Source organism: Rhinolophus ferrumequinum, chromosome 4 (assembly GCF_004115265.2).
Source record: "Rhinolophus ferrumequinum isolate MPI-CBG mRhiFer1 chromosome 4, mRhiFer1_v1.p, whole genome shotgun sequence".
In the NCBI taxonomy this organism is placed as follows: Eukaryota; Metazoa; Chordata; class Mammalia; order Chiroptera; family Rhinolophidae; genus Rhinolophus; species Rhinolophus ferrumequinum.
Genome location: NC_046287.1, coordinates 58580815 through 58599265, shown reverse-complemented (window position 1 = coordinate 58599265; position 18451 = coordinate 58580815). Strand labels below are relative to the sequence as shown.

At 43.9% G+C, this 18451-nt stretch overlaps 1 protein-coding gene across 4 annotated transcripts in view; it reads right to left on the bottom strand.

Moving 5' to 3' along the window:
* ANK1 (ankyrin 1) overlaps positions 1-18451 on the bottom strand; it is a 202645-nt gene that overhangs the window by 128620 nt on the left and 55574 nt on the right. The window lies entirely within an intron of this gene.

Here is an 18451-nt window from a genome sequence, read left to right as displayed (position 1 = left end):
GCCAAGCTCCTGCTGGCCTGGCTGGAGGAGGCTTCTTTTGCAATATTCGTCCATCGCACAATGGGATGAGGTGGCATCCGCCCAAAGTGGCTTTATCCTGTGAGAACACTGCGCCCTGGAGTAGCAGCTGGTGGCTGGCAGAGGCAATGGATGACCCAAAGGAACTGAAACGTGAGGCCTGAAGAATAACAGTTCCCCTGAGGTCTAGGTGTAGCCTCACCTACATGGGGGCTGCTGCTTACATGTAATGTATCCGTGATTTTGTTTCTTGATATGTATTGACAACACTGGGCTCCGTCCTGCCCGAGAAGGGTACCTCCAGCCTTCTTCACATGCCTCTTAGCCTCCTGTTGGGCTGAGGCTGGTCCAGGGCCCCTGACAGGCAGCCATCTGGTTTCAGAGCAGTCCTACAGATCCAAATGGGCCCTGCTGTGAGGACACAGCTGCAGTCGAAAATGCCAAGGGCCTCTTCATGACCATCTATTTTCCACAGCAGCTGGAAAGCCCCCCAGTGAAAGGGGGGCCATCTCTGAGCTGACCAGCACCTGACATAGTGTGCGGAAGGCAAAGCAGGGGCAAGGCTACATTTCTACCAAAAATAACCAACATAGTCATTATAGCACAAGTCCTTTTGAAGCACAAAATTCAAAACAATGGTCTTTTTTTTTCTTTTTTCTTTTTTTTTTTTTTTTGAGAGGGCCGGAAAACTAAAACATAAAAAAGAAGCAGGTCATGGTAGGCATGATTTCAAACAACACTGCCTCAGGACAAATAGTCTTATTTGGTAACAAAGATTGGGCGAGTCTGGCTCATGATGGCAGGGTGTTGCCCTACACCCCACTCAGGTATAGGAACAAGTTTGGAATTAGAGCAGAAATGGTACATGGCAAGTGCTCAATAAAGGTTTCTGGAATGGATCCACGTTTGTCACTAGCCGGGTGACAAGAACAAGAAGCCATTTCACCATTCAGGGAAGAGAAGAAACAAGATTTTTTCTCTTTAGAATTCCCAAGTTCTGAGGAGAAAATGCCAGCAAGTAATCATGGAGTGGAACAATGCTTTAGAAAATGCTCTGTATGTAGAAACTGTAATTTCGAATCTTCGGCAAGCGCAGATGGTCAGGCAGGCTTGATTCTGGAAGGTCCTTATATGGTGCTTCCAGTGGCAAGATAGTCTCTCACATGTCCCTGAGCCCTAAAACTCCAGCAGCTCAGCCTCTCCAGGAGCCAAGGCGCCTCAGAACGTAACCCCAGAACAGGGCCCTCCAGGCAACGTAAGGCTATTGTCCTGTGGATACATCAAAAAGGAAAAACGGCCAGACGCATGAGGGATAAACCAAACAACCAGGCTAGAGGGAACTGGGCCAGTCATGCAAGCAGCTCGATTTTAAAGAACTGGACTCATGATGTGCTTGACATCCCTAAATTCGTCCCTAAGACAGTGTTTCTTGTGACAATCAGGCTAAGGGTGGGCACATTATATGATGTGGGTTGAAGTCGTATTTGTCACTCCCTTGTCAGCAGATTGCTTCCAAGAGCTTCCACAAGTTCTCTGATACAATTCTTTTTTTCTTCATTTCAGAAGCCACAAAAGCTGTCCCAACTCATGAAGTGCAAGGCCAGGCTATTTCAGGATTGTGAGGATCCCTTGACAATTTCAGCACTCCACTCCCCCTGCCCAGCCCTTCACAAGCCCCTCTCATCTTTGTTTCATTTATTTATTTATGTAGAAGCTTATATACAGTGCTTACTATGCGCCAGGCACTGTTCCAATACTCGGCATTCACTCACATAATCCTTTTAATTACTCTGTAAGTTATTCACGTCATTAGGCCCAGTTTACAGATGAGGAAACCAAAGCACAGAGAGATCATGAAAACTACTCAAGAAGAAGCAGAGCCAGTTTCCAACCCAGTGGTCTGGATCTTGGGTCTGGAGGCCAAGTCCGCCATTTTGTTTTGGGGTTAAAACTTCAAGTTCACAGTTAGCCAGTCCATTTCCCTTAATAAGTATAGGACTCAACAACTGGTTGTTGAATGTTTCAGGTGTTCTTGTCTCAGTGATCTATGATAAATAAATAATTCGATAAAAGAGGTTTTTAACAGGTTTTTTACTATATAAATAATGACATCCTCATTGACCAAAAACAATGAAAAATGGAGGATATTGCATATAATCTCAGTCCTCCTCAATCCCCCCAATATTTTGATGTGTTTCCCTCTGGCCTCTTTTTCTATGCATATTTCAATTACGTTAATGTTTTTATTATGAAATATTTCAAACAAAAAGAAAATTACAGAGACTATCTGTGCAAACCCTTCTATGTCCACTTCTTAGCTTCATTAAATGTTGCCACGTGTGTCAGGTTTTTTAAAGAAATAAAACACAGATACTGTTGAAGCCGCTGTGCAATGCATCTTGATCCCATTCCCCTCTGTCCTAGAGGTAGCAAGTTACCTGAATTTGGTGTTTATCAGTCCTGTGAATTTTCAATACAAAAAAAAATCTATTAATCAAGCCTTTGTTATTTCAGGCTATGGAAAGTGGGACATGCCACATACCTTTTCTGAGCCTCAGTTCCCTTCATCTGTAAAATGGATGTAACATGCGTGCTTCCCGGGATTGTTATGAGGACCGTAAGTGCTCGATTTAAAAGCACTTTATTATCATCAACAGGAACAATAGTCATGCTTCTAGATAATATATGTCAGGAGTGAGAAATGACCTGATTTATCTATTCCCCCGTTCCTGATAAATCAATTCAAATTCAATGAGGCTTTTTTTTTTTTTTGGCAGTATTCGGAGTGCTAATAGCCTCTGGTGCCCACTGATCTCCTGGAGCAGTCACAGATTTCTCTGAGTTGATTTCCCCATCCTATCCACTTGGTATAGAGACAGTTTACTTCTTTAAATACACAAGTAATGAGCATTTTTCATAAGATAAATGTTTTAAATCAGATAACTTTAAAAAATGAGAAAATAACTGTGATCTCACTGAATAGAACCACAATTGTGACTGAAAGGTTGTATCACAACAGGGTTACGAGCCCAGGACCACACCGATTGGCTCATCCAGTGCCTGCACTGACCTGGTGACATACTTTCTAGAATGTCCTTCACTGGGGAATAGTCTTTAACCCCCACTGTGACCTCATTCCTCGTAGTTCTTCTTTGTGCACATTGTGAGTTAAGTGCATGACCACCTGGTCTGGCAGTTACACGTGCTGGCTTAGCAGAGATTTATTTACCTAATTATCCCAATCTTTAAGGACCCATAAAACAAACACTGCGTTTATACCAAATACACACACACCTCTGTAAGAACCTCCAAGCCAGCGGGAGTTTCCGTCTTATAATAATCATGGCAATAATGTACATTTGTAGAGCAATTGCAGTTTGCAAACATATCGACATCCCTATGGTATGTAATACTCAAACCGACCCTGGACTTTTTATTATCGTTAACAAATTTTATTATAATTTCTGTTTTCCAAAGCAAGGAACTGAAACTCAGAATCAAACTGAGTTGCCCGTGGCCCTATAGCTAATTAGTGACTGAGGCTCGAATCCGTTCTTCTGACAAAATCCCAGACTCTCAAGCCACACGGCTTCTCCTACTTTGTGAAAATAAATTAATCATATTGTTGAGGGTTAATTGATTACTGGTGCTCTCTCATCATCATTTTACAGTGAACCATAGTGTCTGGTGGATGGGGGAGGGTGTACTTAGGGGTGAGGAGTCGGGGAGGGCGAAATGAGAGACAGAGAGAAGGAGAGAATTTTGCTTCAGGTTCCCCCAAATTTTAGCTTTACCCCTGATCTAATGATAATAACATTTCAAGTGTTAACTAGTCTAAGGATCATTCGCCAACTTGGAGTGCATTTAGACTCCTAAAATCTTCAGCTTATGCTTTCAGATATGGCATGGTTTGTCTGATTATTTATAGTCTGGCATTTCCTAAATCGAGGCAGTGTTGGGGAAGAAAGTCAGTCATACTGACAAGTGCTGAATGCTCAAAATTCAGCTGAATAAGTGAATATAAAGTTTCATGCTAGAAGTTGTAAAGATGGACGGCTATTTTTCACCCCCTACCCCACCCGAAAAGGCAAATCTTAGGTACTAGCAGCTCAGACTTGTTCCTTCCACCCCTCAGGTCATGGATCTGGCCTCTCTGGAAAGGAATCAGGTTTCCACAGTGAAGCCAGCCACCTGTGGCTTCTCCATGGAGACTGCCCCGAAGCCAGATCAATGTCTCTTTCAATGGCTGGCAAACCCACTGTCTATACACAGCAACTGCAGGTCCATTACTTTACACAGGATCACAGAACTCGAAGAGGAAATAGACCTTAAAGGTCATCTGCCATCGGACTCCCTCTTCCTACCTGGACTGGTGGTGCCTCCTCTAGACCTTGTGAAATGGCGTGTACCAGAGGTAGAAGGTCCTTCCTCACACACAGAGGCTGCTGCCCTGTGACTCCCTCCCCTTGCTCCCAGCTGTGCCTGCCACCTCCTTCCTCTCAGCTTTACTGCTCACATAGGGTGCCGGCTGTCCCACCTCACTCAGGCTACCTCCCTTCCAGGCCACAAGCCCAGGTCCTTCACCCAGTCTTGAGTGATTGGGTTGGCTTGGGCTTGAATTCCAGCTGCACCTCAGGTTGGGTAACCTTCCTAAACCTTAATGTGTCCCACTATCTAGTGGGAATAACAATAGTGTCTACCTCATAAAGCTTCTGTGAGGATGAAATGAGATATGCATATACAGTGCTCACCATGGTGCCTGCACATAGTAGGTGCTTAGTAAATGTAACCATTATCATCTTTATTTTCTCCAAACATACTTTTAGTTTGTCCAAATTTCTCAAAGTCTTTCATCTGGAGATCCTGGCAAAACACTCCAGTATGTTCTAACACAGGACAGACAGCAATTGTGATCTCCGTTCCTCTGAATGCATTTAATGCGCCACCTTCCCCAAAGTTAAATAAACATGCTTGCTATATCTGCAGGCAAACTGGAAACTGGAAAGTTAAATAGTACATAGCTGAGGATGGGCTCCATAGCACATCACCAAAGCCCCCTCCTTCGGGCTGACATTGGTCCCTTAATTAACCCACTTATGGTTGTTTGACTAGTTTCAAGTCACTTAACTATTATCATCCCACCCAAATGTCTTTACTTTTTTTCATTTGGTCCACAAAGACATCATGAGATACTCGGTCAATATAAAGCATTTGCAAAATAGAAAACTGAGATATGATATTTAAAAATATAGAGAGAGGTTCTAAGTTTCCTTTTCTCACTGAAATGGAATGTCTTACTATCAGGAATCGCTGTCCTTATAGCATTCTCCTTTTGCTGAATCCTGGTCACATTTGTTTATAATACAACCACGTTGTTTGTAATATAACCACTACATGGCGCTTAAGAAGTACTTAATTTTATTATGGTTATTTGTGTACATGTTTGTCTCCTTTATTAAAAGGAAAACTCTTTGGGGCAGAGATTACAATACATTCATTGCTAGATGTTATCCAAGCATGGGGCTTTAAACATCATAGCTGCTCAGTAATTGCCTGTCAAGCGGACCATGATTGTACGCATGCATCAAAGAATGGATGAACCAATGGTCTCTCTCAATAAACTATTGTCGAGTACTATAAAGGAAATGAGCTTAGTTAGGCGTGACTCATTCCTGGTGAATCCACGTTAGCTGCCAGAGACCACTATTTTCCCCTAACTGGTCATAAACCATCTGTTTAATAATCCATTCTAAATATTTTTCAAGAATTTGGCATTGTGAAATTGTTTTCTTAAAAAGTGAGATAGCTACCTGCCTCCAGTTTTCTTCTCCAATTCTTCAGGATTTTACCAACATTCCCAAGAGCGTCTCTGTGACCACATGTCCAAGTTTACTCAGCACCAGGAAGGACACGTGTCAGGACTAGAAAACCCGAGTGAATTTAGCACTCATGTATTAACATAATGGCTGATTGGAAACAAGATGGATCAGTTTAGTTGAGTAGATTTTGCAAAATCTCACAAGCTTTTAAAATTGCATACTCTTATCAATAAAAATATATTTGAGCATATACCTTCAATATATGGATATTTTTTATCTATAAATCAAACACATGGACTACTGTGCCAATATATTATGTACATTATAACACAGACAACAAAATAGAAATTTTAAAAGGATGAAATGTCTTCTTCTTGCATTTTCTTGCACACCACTGGGGTACATGGACCCCTCTTTGGAGACCAAAGGACCATCAGAGTTTACCATCGGGGTGATGAGCTAATTCCCCTTCAGGCCAGAGAGGTTCACTGCCCTCTGGAACGACCTAGCTTATAATCTTAACCTTCCAGGCACCTCCTAAATCTGTGTCACTGGTCACAAGGTGGAGAGCCAGAAAACGTGGCTGGACCTGTAACCCTTTATTTGAAGCACAACGCAAGAACATGGGCAATGGAGGGTGGTTTGGGTGTCAACCCTCGCCATGGGTGCCTTATCCCAGGCTAGTTTCTGAGCACCACCATGCTGTCATCACTCATCTATAAAATAGGAAAGTTAATACCTACATTTCAGGCTGCTAGGAGGATTAAATGAGGTAATATGTATACCATGGGCACAGAATATTGGATAATATATGCCCAACCAATGGCTGTGTCCTCTCATGTACGTTGCATTATCTTTATATATAAATGGTGGTGTCTGTAAGAAATGAAGTCGCTTGGCTCTCATCAAGAGCCTCCATATTGATGCATGGAAGTACTTTTCTTCTAGCCGGTAGTGGAAGATATAATTACTTAGAAACGCTGGAAGGGACAATCTAGGGAGAGAGAAGTGGTTGGTGTAGATAAGAAAGGGAGTGGGAGTTAATGAGCAACATGAGAAAAAAAGCGCCCAATTTAAGGAAGAAACAGACTTATTTACTCAACTTTTCTGCCCTCCACTTTTTCTTCAGTGAGGCAATCTTGTATTAGAGATATTTTTAAATGTAATTTTATTTATATTTAAAATGTATCATGCAACATTTAACACATACCAAAAAAAAAAAAAGACAAAGAAAAATACAACGCATAGCTATGTATACAACACTCAACTCAGGAAATAAAACTTTGGAAACAGTTAAATCCAACTTCTCCATCACCTCCTTCCCCCTCAATATTATGAATTTAGTATCTATCACCCCACACACTTCTACCCCTTTATGACATACATCTGTAACCCTAAGGAATATATAGTATCATTTTTAATATATTTTTTACCTTAAAAATATGTCTTATAAATATATTATTATTATCATCACTTTGGTTCATTAACTCATTCATGCTTATAACGTGCCTACTATGTTCTTTGTGCTATGATTAATTGTACTAATAATTTTTTAAAATCCCTTCACTTCCAAGTCCTGGAAAGATGTCAGCACAAACTACATGAAAAATGATTCCCTTGCAAAACCATTTTTGGATTTGCAAATCTTTACTGCTTCCATTTCACTATTTCCACAGAAAACCCACCTTTCTGTTATTAGGCAGAGCAATAATGGATACTGCGATTCAAGAAATGGAGCATAAGGACATGTCACGAATATCTAAATGAGTTCTCCCCAGAGAAAGCAGGTGGATATCTAGGAAAGACAGGGAGTTCACCCCCACCTTCACAAGTCTGATTTTTCTATCCAAGAGAGTTTTCTAACAGAGGCATCTGCATATGAGTTTATGCCAAAGAGACTACCAATCCTCCCAGTTCCATTCACACTGAGCCAGTAAGTGCAGAGGGCTAGCTCCAGACAGGTCCACCTGTCTCTAGGGTCTATCTTCCATTCACAGGTTCCAGCTGTGTGTTGACTCAAGAGTGAAAACCTCATAGGCTTCCCTTCTTGCTTTCCACTGGTCCCAAGTGGGTGGAGCAAGAAAGTGAGGCAAACTTCACAAATTACTAGCAGGGTAATCCAACATGACTCTTTAGCCCATCCTAGTTTTCTGTTAATCAGACTTCTGGCTAAAAACATTTTCGACTTCATGGTGTTCCTTGTTCTTCTATGAATATACGTGATCAATATTCTATTAATCTTTCATTGCAATTATTGGTAAGTTGCAAGACTCCTCTAGCCCCTGTCCCCTCTAGAATTGGCCTTTGGGTCACACTTTCACTTTGATCACACTCACGCCAGTCATGCTCATTGACTGTGCCCCTACATTCTGGGTGGGAGAACCGCCCTTCAACACGCACTGGACAGTTCAGAGTGAAAATGCAGTGTTTGTTAGGTCTTTAGATAGTGCATCTCAGAAGAGCAAATGTGTCCCAGGCAGGTGAGCAGACACATTAACATTGCTTCTGTCTTCAGCAGAATGTGGCTGAGGTTCCTCTTCCACACTTGGAAATAGCTATGCAATGCTGCAGAGGGCCCCTCCTGACACAACCCCCCGTGCTCAGGGCGACCTGTGCAGCAACTGCCTCTGAGAACCGTGCCCTGTTGACTGAGGTGAGCATCGAAGAGAACTAGTAGGTACACACTCCCACACTCCGCACTGAAGAGCCGCACCTTTACAGATGGAGATTTTGGACGGAGTGACAGGGTCTCATGTCCACCCCACCCCTGACCCGACCCACTAATGACAACACGCAGGATCACCGATCCCAGAGTCCCAATCCAAAGAGGCCTGGCAACTTGGGAACTCTCAGCACTTGCTGATGGAGGGCATCCAATCCTCCACTGACGGGAAAGGTCATTTCAGGGCCCTCAGTGCCCCCAGCCTACCCACTGTTAGATTCTTTATCCTCCCTTTCCTGCCCGTGCAATTGCCCTATTTTCTAGAAAAGCCTTCTCTGGCCCAGGCTGTTATCTCACTGTCCATGACCCTGCTGGGGCCGAGGGCCCATTCCCTTGGGTCTAAATCACTCATTTGCCCACTACTGCTAGACAAGCCCCAAACGCAGCCCACACGGCACTGCCCGCTCCATCCGCTCCGTTCACTGGCCCGCTCCTCCTGTTGCCGGGCGCCGGGCTCTCCAGGCCACAGATGTGCCCAGGGTCTCCCCAGGCACACCCTTCCTCGGAAGGGCCATTTGCTCAGTGTCCCACCAGTGCATGAGCACATCCATCTCTCAATCAGGAACAATGGCTTTTGTTTTTCTCCTGGTTATGAGAATAAGTCACTTCATTGTAAACAGTTAGAAAATACCAAGTAAAAACAGGAAACTAAAAATCACCCATAATCCCTCCATCATGTCATAAACATATTTTGATCCATTTGTTCACAGTCTTTTTTATTTGCATATGAATAAAATATATATTTTTTCAAAATTGGGTTTATACCAGGTATAATAGCTTGTAGCCTGCAATTTTTTTCAAGCCTCACTATGACAATAAACACATCCCTCTGATTCTTGCCTCTATCTCAGGCACGCTGTTCTTCTCAACTTCCCCTCCCCTCCCTGTCACTCATCTAAATCTTCCCCTACCTTTAATTCCCTGTTCTGCAAAGCCAAGCCTAATAATCCCAGACTGTATTCATTTTGCTCCTGTCAATATGTTCAGACTTTGTTTATACAGGTTGCATAATTCAGTGCTTGATCTATCGTCTTGTCTTTTCTAATAACTTTGAGAATTGGTTTTCTATTCCTGGAGGAGAATCCCCTAAAGGTCAGCAACCATGTCTCACATATAGTAGGTGCTCAGTAAGGATTTGCTGATTTTCATATTGCTTCATAGTTTTCAGATTCCATTACTCCTTCTGCCCTTTGTTGTTTCTATGCAAAGGTGAAAATTATCAGATAAAGCCACCAAAAGCTGGGAATAAATAACCAATCTCATGGTGAAAATGCTTTTGTAAAGTTTATCCTAGAAAAGCATGGGTCTCCCATCCTGTATTATCATAATTCAACCCTTCTCTTGGCTGGTACAGACATAGCATAGATCGCTAAGAAGCACTGACGGACGGCTAGAACCATCCTGGACCTTCCTGGGCTGTAGTTTATCCAGGGTGAATCACCCTAGAGCCAGAATGAGTCAAACATCATAGAAATAATGAGATACAAATTCTCCTCCTCACACTCTCTTCGCAACTTAAAAATAAATAAAACAAAAAGGTCTTTAAGAGAAAATTCAGGTTAGAGAGGATTGCAAATTAACGACAGTTATTTTCTAATATTACAGCAGCACTTTTTCTGACCCCATTTTGCAAAGGCGATTCCCTCTGCTCCCAAACACAAATCCACACACACATGCCCCCTGCTGGAGAGAGAAAGAGTAACCGCCCCAATTTTTTGCAACTCAACCTATTATTAATAATAAGGTACTGAGATTTATTCGACTCCAGTTCCATTCCAGGGCCACAGAAACTAAACAGGACACTTTCTCCCTAGCTCATGGGAAGGATTTTAATTCCAGGCCCTCAGCATCCACTTGGAGTTATCAATCCCGCATCAGCTACGTTTAACGCTGAATTTCACAGTAAAGGCTGTGTGCAGGGGGAGGAGAAGCGGACAAGGAGTCTAGATGCTACTTCCTCTTCCTTCCGGACCCCCCACCATTCCTTCCCGTGCTCCCCACCCCTGACCCTTCACTTGCTTGGCTGTTTGACTTTGACAAATCACTTTACCTCTCTGGGCCGTGTTTCCTCATTTGTACATGAATCATGACCTCCTTCTAGCACATCGTCTAACATTCTATGAAATACCTTCCCCACTTTCACCGTCTTCATATTCCAAATTTTAAAGTGCCAATTTGAGGTATGTGTGTGTGGGAGGGGTGGGGGGGTGAGTTGTAGAGTCAATCTGTGGCCACCAGCCTCTATTTCCTGCCTGAATCCCCTCGCCTAAGCAGCAGCCAAGGCGCACCTCAGATGTCACCTCCTCCATGAAGCCGTTCTTTCCCTATAATTATGGTGATCATCATCACGACTACAAATGGAGTGAATCTTCTCCTCTGTGCTCCAAGTACATTTCGTTTATTCCTCTGTGGTGAGCTTTATACCAAAAGCTCTTACCTCCTTTAAACAGTAGCACTGAAATGCCCTTGGGTGCCACTCTGAGTTGGATTATTCCTGCGTACACTACAGTGACAGGGTTGGGGAGCGGGCACTTGTAACAAAAATAGCCATCGTTTCTCATGCATGCTTCACAGTGCTTTACCTCTGGTGGGGGAGCTACTTTTTATTTCCCTGAAGATGTTCCATAGAAGGTTTGAGAAGACATTGAGGACGGGTATTTGCACAGAGTGCAAAAGCAGCAGAGAGGGGGAATGTGGTGGCAGGCTGTTCCTCCTCTTCAAGAACCCTGAAAACAGCGGGATAAGGGCCGGTTTCCATCGTAGCACCCGTATTTTGCTTTGCTGGGGCTGCAGACCCTGGGGCTCCTTCTCTGGTAGGAGGGCTGAGCCCCACAATGCATCCCGGTGCCGCCTGTCCTCTCTAGAGCGCTCCCTAGCGGCCTCTGGGCTGTCTTGGTCCCACCGGCCTCAAACCTGAGGCAGACTCACTGTCTAAAAATAAAAAAGAATAAATCTTATTCTGATCCGACTTTAGAACCGTTAGGGAGGGGTTATTGGGGGAAGTTCCCTTGCTCACTGCACAGTCTTGCTGACGTCCCCTCTCCAGCCTCCACTGCCTCGGATGGAGACCAGCGTTTATACACCGGTGGCATTTGGGGAAGCTTCTTCCTGGATCTGTGAGTCGGTTTTCAGAAGCTTCCTCACAAGGTTTCAAGGAAAATCTCAATTGTGGCATTTCCTAGAAGAAAAATCTGAGATTTCTCATTGTGGCTTCATGATCTCAGCTGATGTTTCTGAGGGGCTGCAGGTACATTGCTTAATACTCATTGCAACATTAGGAGATGGGCCAACACTACCCCCATTTTGCAGATGCTGAAACTGAGGCTCAGAGAGGCTAAGTGTTACTTGCTCAAGGCTACACAAGCAGTGAGTGGAGATGGATCTGAACGTAGGTAATCTGACTCCAGAGTCCCAATCTTTACCACTATGCTTTCCTTTCTCCAAGTCTAACCCACTCTATAAGATCTGGCATTTATAGTTCCATAAGATAGAATAAATAGTCTTCCAAAATTTAGTTTCTCTTTATTTTCCATTTGAAGCGCACTAGAGGACCTCTTGTTTAAACGATGGCCATCCCTTGTTTAAAAGACTGCCATCCCCTAACTGGACTTTCACAACTGACGTGGCAAGGTATTTTGGTTTTATAGGCGAAGTTCCCCTATCTTTCCCTAGATATTCCCCCAGATAATATAAATGCAAGTATCCTGCACGTTTTGCCTGGCACACAGTGAGTCCTAAATACCTATTTATTGAATCTAATTTTGTGCCTGCACGAATCCAACTGGAAACATCCACTCAGCCATGGCCTCTCTCTCCTCGACATGAGGGACACTGCAGGTCCCTGTACAGAGGGAATCGGTCACGCTGGGACAGCCAGTGCAAGCCTCTGTGAGGCTTCCAGACCCAGACTCCAAGACTAAACACCCTTCTCCTTTTCTTCAAAACACACGAATTTCTACAAAGTACACAGGCTACCAGATAAGCAGGCAGTTCCTCTCTGGGGTCATGTGTTCCTGATGAAACTTATTAAAATAGGAAACTATTTTTAAGCTAAATCATCAATCAAAAGTATTACCCATTCCGGTATGACTGCTTTCCACAGATAATGAAATCCCATCAACTGGCTCCAAAGGAAAAGTGACCTACATGACAATGACAGCATGAATAACAATGAATCCCCCACTGAAATGTTCAAAAGCTGGAATTGTGGTAAAGCCCAGATTCCCAGGGAGGATCAGGACCGGCTGCCTTCGTTCTGAACTTCCATCAGATAAAGGAAGAGCTGTCTGGGACTAGGACTTTCAGGCACCGGACTGAAATCCCAGATGACAGATACAAGGGCAATACAGTCAGAACTGAACGAGACAAAGTAAACAGTACCCCGCGCCCAAGGAAAAACTCAGAGAAAACCAGTTCTGCCTTGGTTCTGCTTGAGAAGGTCTCCGAAGAATAATTCTGTAGATGAATCATAGAAGAATAATGTTGTGGATGACTCCATCATGCCAAACAACCAGAGCCAGGGCTGTGTCTATAATTCTCTCATAACCCTGGAAGAGCAATTCAGCTCATCGATATGGCTGTATTTACACAGGACCTTGGTTTTCTTCACCAAATGGGTTAATCCTTTTGGTCACATTCCTTATCAGTGGAAGAAGAACTTTAGTCGTGGCTACCCAATACGTCCCAGAAAGGGTCCCCCTAGAATAAAGTTGCAGCGAAAGATGACAAAGGGAACTATAAGATACAGGCGGAAGAGCACTGACCTGGGAGGTAGGAGACCAGGCTCTGGCCTGGACCTTGACGCTGACTTTCTTTGAAACTCTGGACTAGTCATTGATCTCTCCATCATCTGAAAAGTGTGGAATGGCTGTGGGTACCCACTAGTGCCCTAACAATCACGTTCAGGGAGTTTCTTCTAATGTTAAATATATACTTTGCACACGACCAAGCAATCCCACTCCTGGGTAGGTAGCCAAAATAAATGAAAACCTATGTTCACACAAAAACCTGTGCACAAATGTTTATAGCAGCTTTATTTATAATCGCCCCACCTGGAAAAAAACCAAATGTCCTTGGCAGGTGAGTGAATAAACAAAGCGCACATCCACGCATGGATCACTACTCAGCCATGAACCCTTGACATTTGTAACAACATGGATGGATCTCAAATGCTAAGTAGAGAAAGCCAGATGCAAAGGCTATATACTGAAAGATCCCATTTACATGACATTCCAGAAAAGGCAAAACTATAGTGGCAGAGAACAGAACTGTGGTTGCCAGGGGATGGGGGTGCAGGAGGACTTGACCTCAAAGAGGCAGCATGAGAGAATTCTGAGGGGTAATGAAGCTGTTCCGTATCTTGATTGTGGTGGTAACTGACCCTGCATCTGTCACAACTCACAGGACTGAAGAAAAAGGGAAGTAAATTTTACTGTAATTGAATTAAAAAATAAATATTAAAAATTATTGTCAAATTCAAGCCCAGATCCTCCAAGGCAGAAAAGAGAGAAAGACTCTCCGCTGAGAGGAGAGAGACAGGGAAAGATAAGTGTCCTCAAAGTTAGCTCAGGTCCTCCAGAACCCATCTCCCCACTGCCACTTCCTGGTGGTCCCCATGCAAGGACCATGCCATCCCCTCCATGTTGTCAGCCCCCCAGTCACCAGGCCAGAACATGTCATGGAACTTGACTAAAGGCTCAGGTCAACACGGGGGAAATAAATTCAGAGACGAATGCCCATCAGCCCCCTGCCTAGCTCCCACTCAGTGTCAATGAGGCAGAGGCCACTTCTACCATCAGGCCGGCCAAAGATCTGGCACCCCAGGAAAGCAAAGCCAAGAGGAATGACCTGGGTACTTAGGCCTAGGTTCCCAGTTCCCCATCTCCTGAAAGAGAGAATCCACTTCTTCTTGATTGACTGACACTGGGAATGCCTACCCCCTTCAAGGGAGAATTTTCCCCCAGGGTTACCAGAGAAAATAGATGATGTCCAATCAATTTGAATTTCAGATAAACAATGAATTACATTTTGGTATAAGTTTGTCCCATGCAATATTTGCATGTATTTTTATTTGCTAAATCTGGCAACCTTATCCTCCACCCATAGGGGTGTGGCTTTACCTGACACACATCAGAAGGTAATTTGTTGCACCTTCATCAATCTGGATCCAAACATACATTTTGTCTGCCTCATTGACCATCCCCTGGGGATTAGAGAACTGGGTCTATTAGGCAAATCTCTCTAGAAACCGGCCCCAAAGCAGACTGAGGGGTGGTGAGGAAAGGGGAGAAAAAGCCAGGCAAATAGCATACCCTATCCAACCTCTACTCCTTACCAGAATCTGGACTCCAGCCAAATGTGTGTGGGGTGGACAGGGACAGGCAAACCTATCCTGAGACTGTATTTATGAGCAGGCTGGGGCGAGGGCAGCCCCAAGCCCACCCCAGGAGGCATCAGACCCTCTCAAAGGATATAAGGGGTCACCCACAGAGACCCCGTCAGATGGATTCTGCAATCAGCCCACCTCTTCCAGGTCACCACCAGGTCACCACTGAGCTCCTGTGATTACAGCAGGTGACTGTGGGAGTCACACACAATGTAGGGAAGGGGGTGGCTATTCCTTTCTGGGGCTTTTTATTTTGCCATTAACAAAGGAAAACCTGTCCAGAATTTATATTAAAAGCTCCAGCAGATGCTAAGCAGATGTTCTCCATCTGTGAGGTTGCTGGAACAAGGTTAAATTGAAACATCGGGGATTTAGGTTAGATAAGATATGGTGAAGGGAGTTATGACAAGAAACATGGGCAAAGGTGGGAATGGTCACTGCAGAGGATTGGATCATCTCTTGTTCCTGGTTTTCCAAAACATGGTACAGGTTAGCATTTGCCTAATAGAGGGTCAGATGGGGCCTCAAGTTCTCATTGCATCCTATTCATACAATTACTAAATATTTATTGAGCATGTCCGTGTTCCCAGCGCTGCACTAGTGCTATGGTTACAAACATATATACAAAACATTGCTGGCATCCCAGGAGGTCACATTCTGGGGATAATCACCACCACAAAGGGCCAAGGTGATAACAGAGCTGATTCTGGGGATGTTGGAGCATAGCCGGGCTGCAGCAGGAGGTTCAGGCTGGGTTTCCTGGAGGTCATGTCTGAGCTGAGTCTTAAAGGAAAAGCAGAGGTTAGCCAGTAAGAAGAAGGCTGGAGCTTGGAGATTGGAGAGGGACAATGCTCCAGGCAGAGGACCTAGATGAACAAAGGCATGGAGGTAAGAAACGGCTGAGGAACAACAGTGTGGCTGGAGCGTAAAATTGGAGAATGGCAAGAGATAGGAGTGGAGGGCCTGGTGGGCCTGGCATGACAAGTTAGAGGTTTTCCCTCTATGCTGAGCAGCCATGAGGGTTTTTAACATGTCAGAGTATCATGTCCAAGGTGCATCTCAGGAAGGTTAGTCCGGTAGCAAAGAGGAGCACACTGGTCCAAAGTCTGTCCAGGGTTGGGGTACCATGGTCCCAAGCAGGCCATGGTAGCACGGTTGAGAGCAAGAGACAGATCTGAAGAACGCTTAGGAGGTGATCCAGCACACCTGAAGATTAACTGGATATGGGGAAAAAGAGGCAGAAGGTGGTGAACTCCAGGTTTCTAGATTGCATGTCTCTTCAGGCCTCAAACACCAATCAACTGGCTAGGATCATATAAATGAAATGACTGTGGCCTCAGGGGCAGTACTGTGGTCCCATTCCTGTAAATTCTAGGTACACACCCCACCCTACCCTGGCCAATCACACCCCCATCCCCAAACCCATGACACACATCACACAAAGGCTGCTCTGCCATCTCCAGTCTGCCCCACCATTTCAGCCAGAGTTTCATGGGTGTGCCTGGACCTGGATCTGCAGAAAGAGGTAATCAGGCTCCAGAGCAGACTTTTAGTGGTGACCATGGCAATGTCCTGAAGGCATCAAAAAGGTCACACAAAGTACAAGAACATGGCCCAATCTTAGTGGAAGCAATGTGGCAGATGGAGCCCAGGTAAGGATTCCAAAGCACCTGCCCCACTCTGGAGCTCAGTATCCCTGTCTGTCCAATGATGGGCAAAGGCTATACAGTCCTATCGGGTGTAAAGATGCCGCGGAGGGTGACGATAAGTAAATGCAGCTCAGTGCTGCCGCCTACTGTTCCCCTCCTGCCACTGCATACACTGGGCACCACGGAACACCCTCACTCTTCAGAAGCACCTCACTGCAAGGTGCTGACTAGGATGGTCATTGTATGCAGGCCTAATTCCAGGCAAGTAAATGTTGGAACTGAAGGCAACAAAAAGGGGGTGAGAAATCCAGTCGAATCAGCCACAAGGTGCATAGCTAGAAGGAAGGAGGTGACGTAGAGACCAGGGGCCACTTCCAGTGAGTCTTTCCACATCCAGTCTCAGGAGTAATGGGAGACAGGCTGTTGAAAGGACGTGCAGAACAAGTCTGAATAAACACTCTTGTCATGGGGGACTTTGAGGAGATGGGAGAAGACCACGGACTAAATCAGGGATGTGCAACCTGTGGCCCACAGGTCAAACCCAGTCACTGACTATACAGCTCACAAGCTCACAATGGTTTGTACATTTTTATTTATTTATTTTTTTAATTACAGTTGACATACAGTATTACATTTGTTTTAGGTATATAACATAGTGATTAGATGTTTCTATAACTTATGAAGTGATCACCTCGATAAATCTAGTACCCATCTGACACCATAAGTAGTAATTACAGTATTATTGACTATATTCTCTATGCTATACTTTACATCCCCATGACTATTTTTGCAACTACTAAGTTGTATTTCTTAATCCCTTCCCCCAACCCCCACTACCATCTGGATACCATCAAAATGTTCTTTGTATCTATGAGATTGTTTCTATTTTGTTTGTTTGTTTTTTAGATTCCACATATAAGTGAAACCATGTTATTTGCCTTTGTCTGTCTGACTTCTTTCACTCAGCATAATACCCTCTAGGTCCATCCATGTTGCTACAGGTGCAAGAATTCATTCTTTTTTATGGTTGAGTAATGTTCCATTGTATGTATGTACACTTCTTTATCCATTCCTCTAACATGGAAACTTAGGTTGCTTCCATATCTTGGTTATTGTAAATAATGCTGCAATGAACATATAGATGCCTATGTCTTTTCAATTTAGTGTTTTGGATTTCTTCAGATAAATACCCAGAAGTGGAATTACTGGGTCCTTTTTTGTCTCTTGTTATAGCTTTTGCTTTAAAGTCTATTTTGTCTGGCATAAGTATTGGTACACCAGCCTTTTTTATTTTTCATTTCCATTTTCATGAAATATCTTTTTCCATCCCTGTGCTTCAACTGTGTGTATCTTTCTATATGAAATGAGTCTTTTGTAGGCAGCATGTGTAAGGGTCTTGTTTTCTTATCCATTTAGCCACCCTATGTCTTTTGATTGGAGCATTTAATCCATTTAAAGTAATTGCTGATAGGTATGTAGTTATTGCCATTTTATTATTCATATTTTTCATCTTTTTCTCCCTCGTCTTCTTTTTTTTTTTTCTCTAAAATAAATTTTTTTTTTTTACATTTTTTTAAAATTTATTTTTAATTTATTGGGGTGACAATTATTAGTAGAATTACATAGATTTCAGTTGTGCAATTCTGTATCACATCATCCATAAATCACACTGTGTGTTCACCACCCAGAGTCAGCTCCCCTTCCATCACCATACATTTGATCCCCCTCACCCTCATCCCCCACCCCCCAACCCCCTTACGCTCTGGTAACCACCAAATTACGTTCCCCAGATTAATTTTCAAACCCCGTGGCCATCCTGTGGTCACCGACTGCCCTCCAATCCCCTCACCCTCCCCCC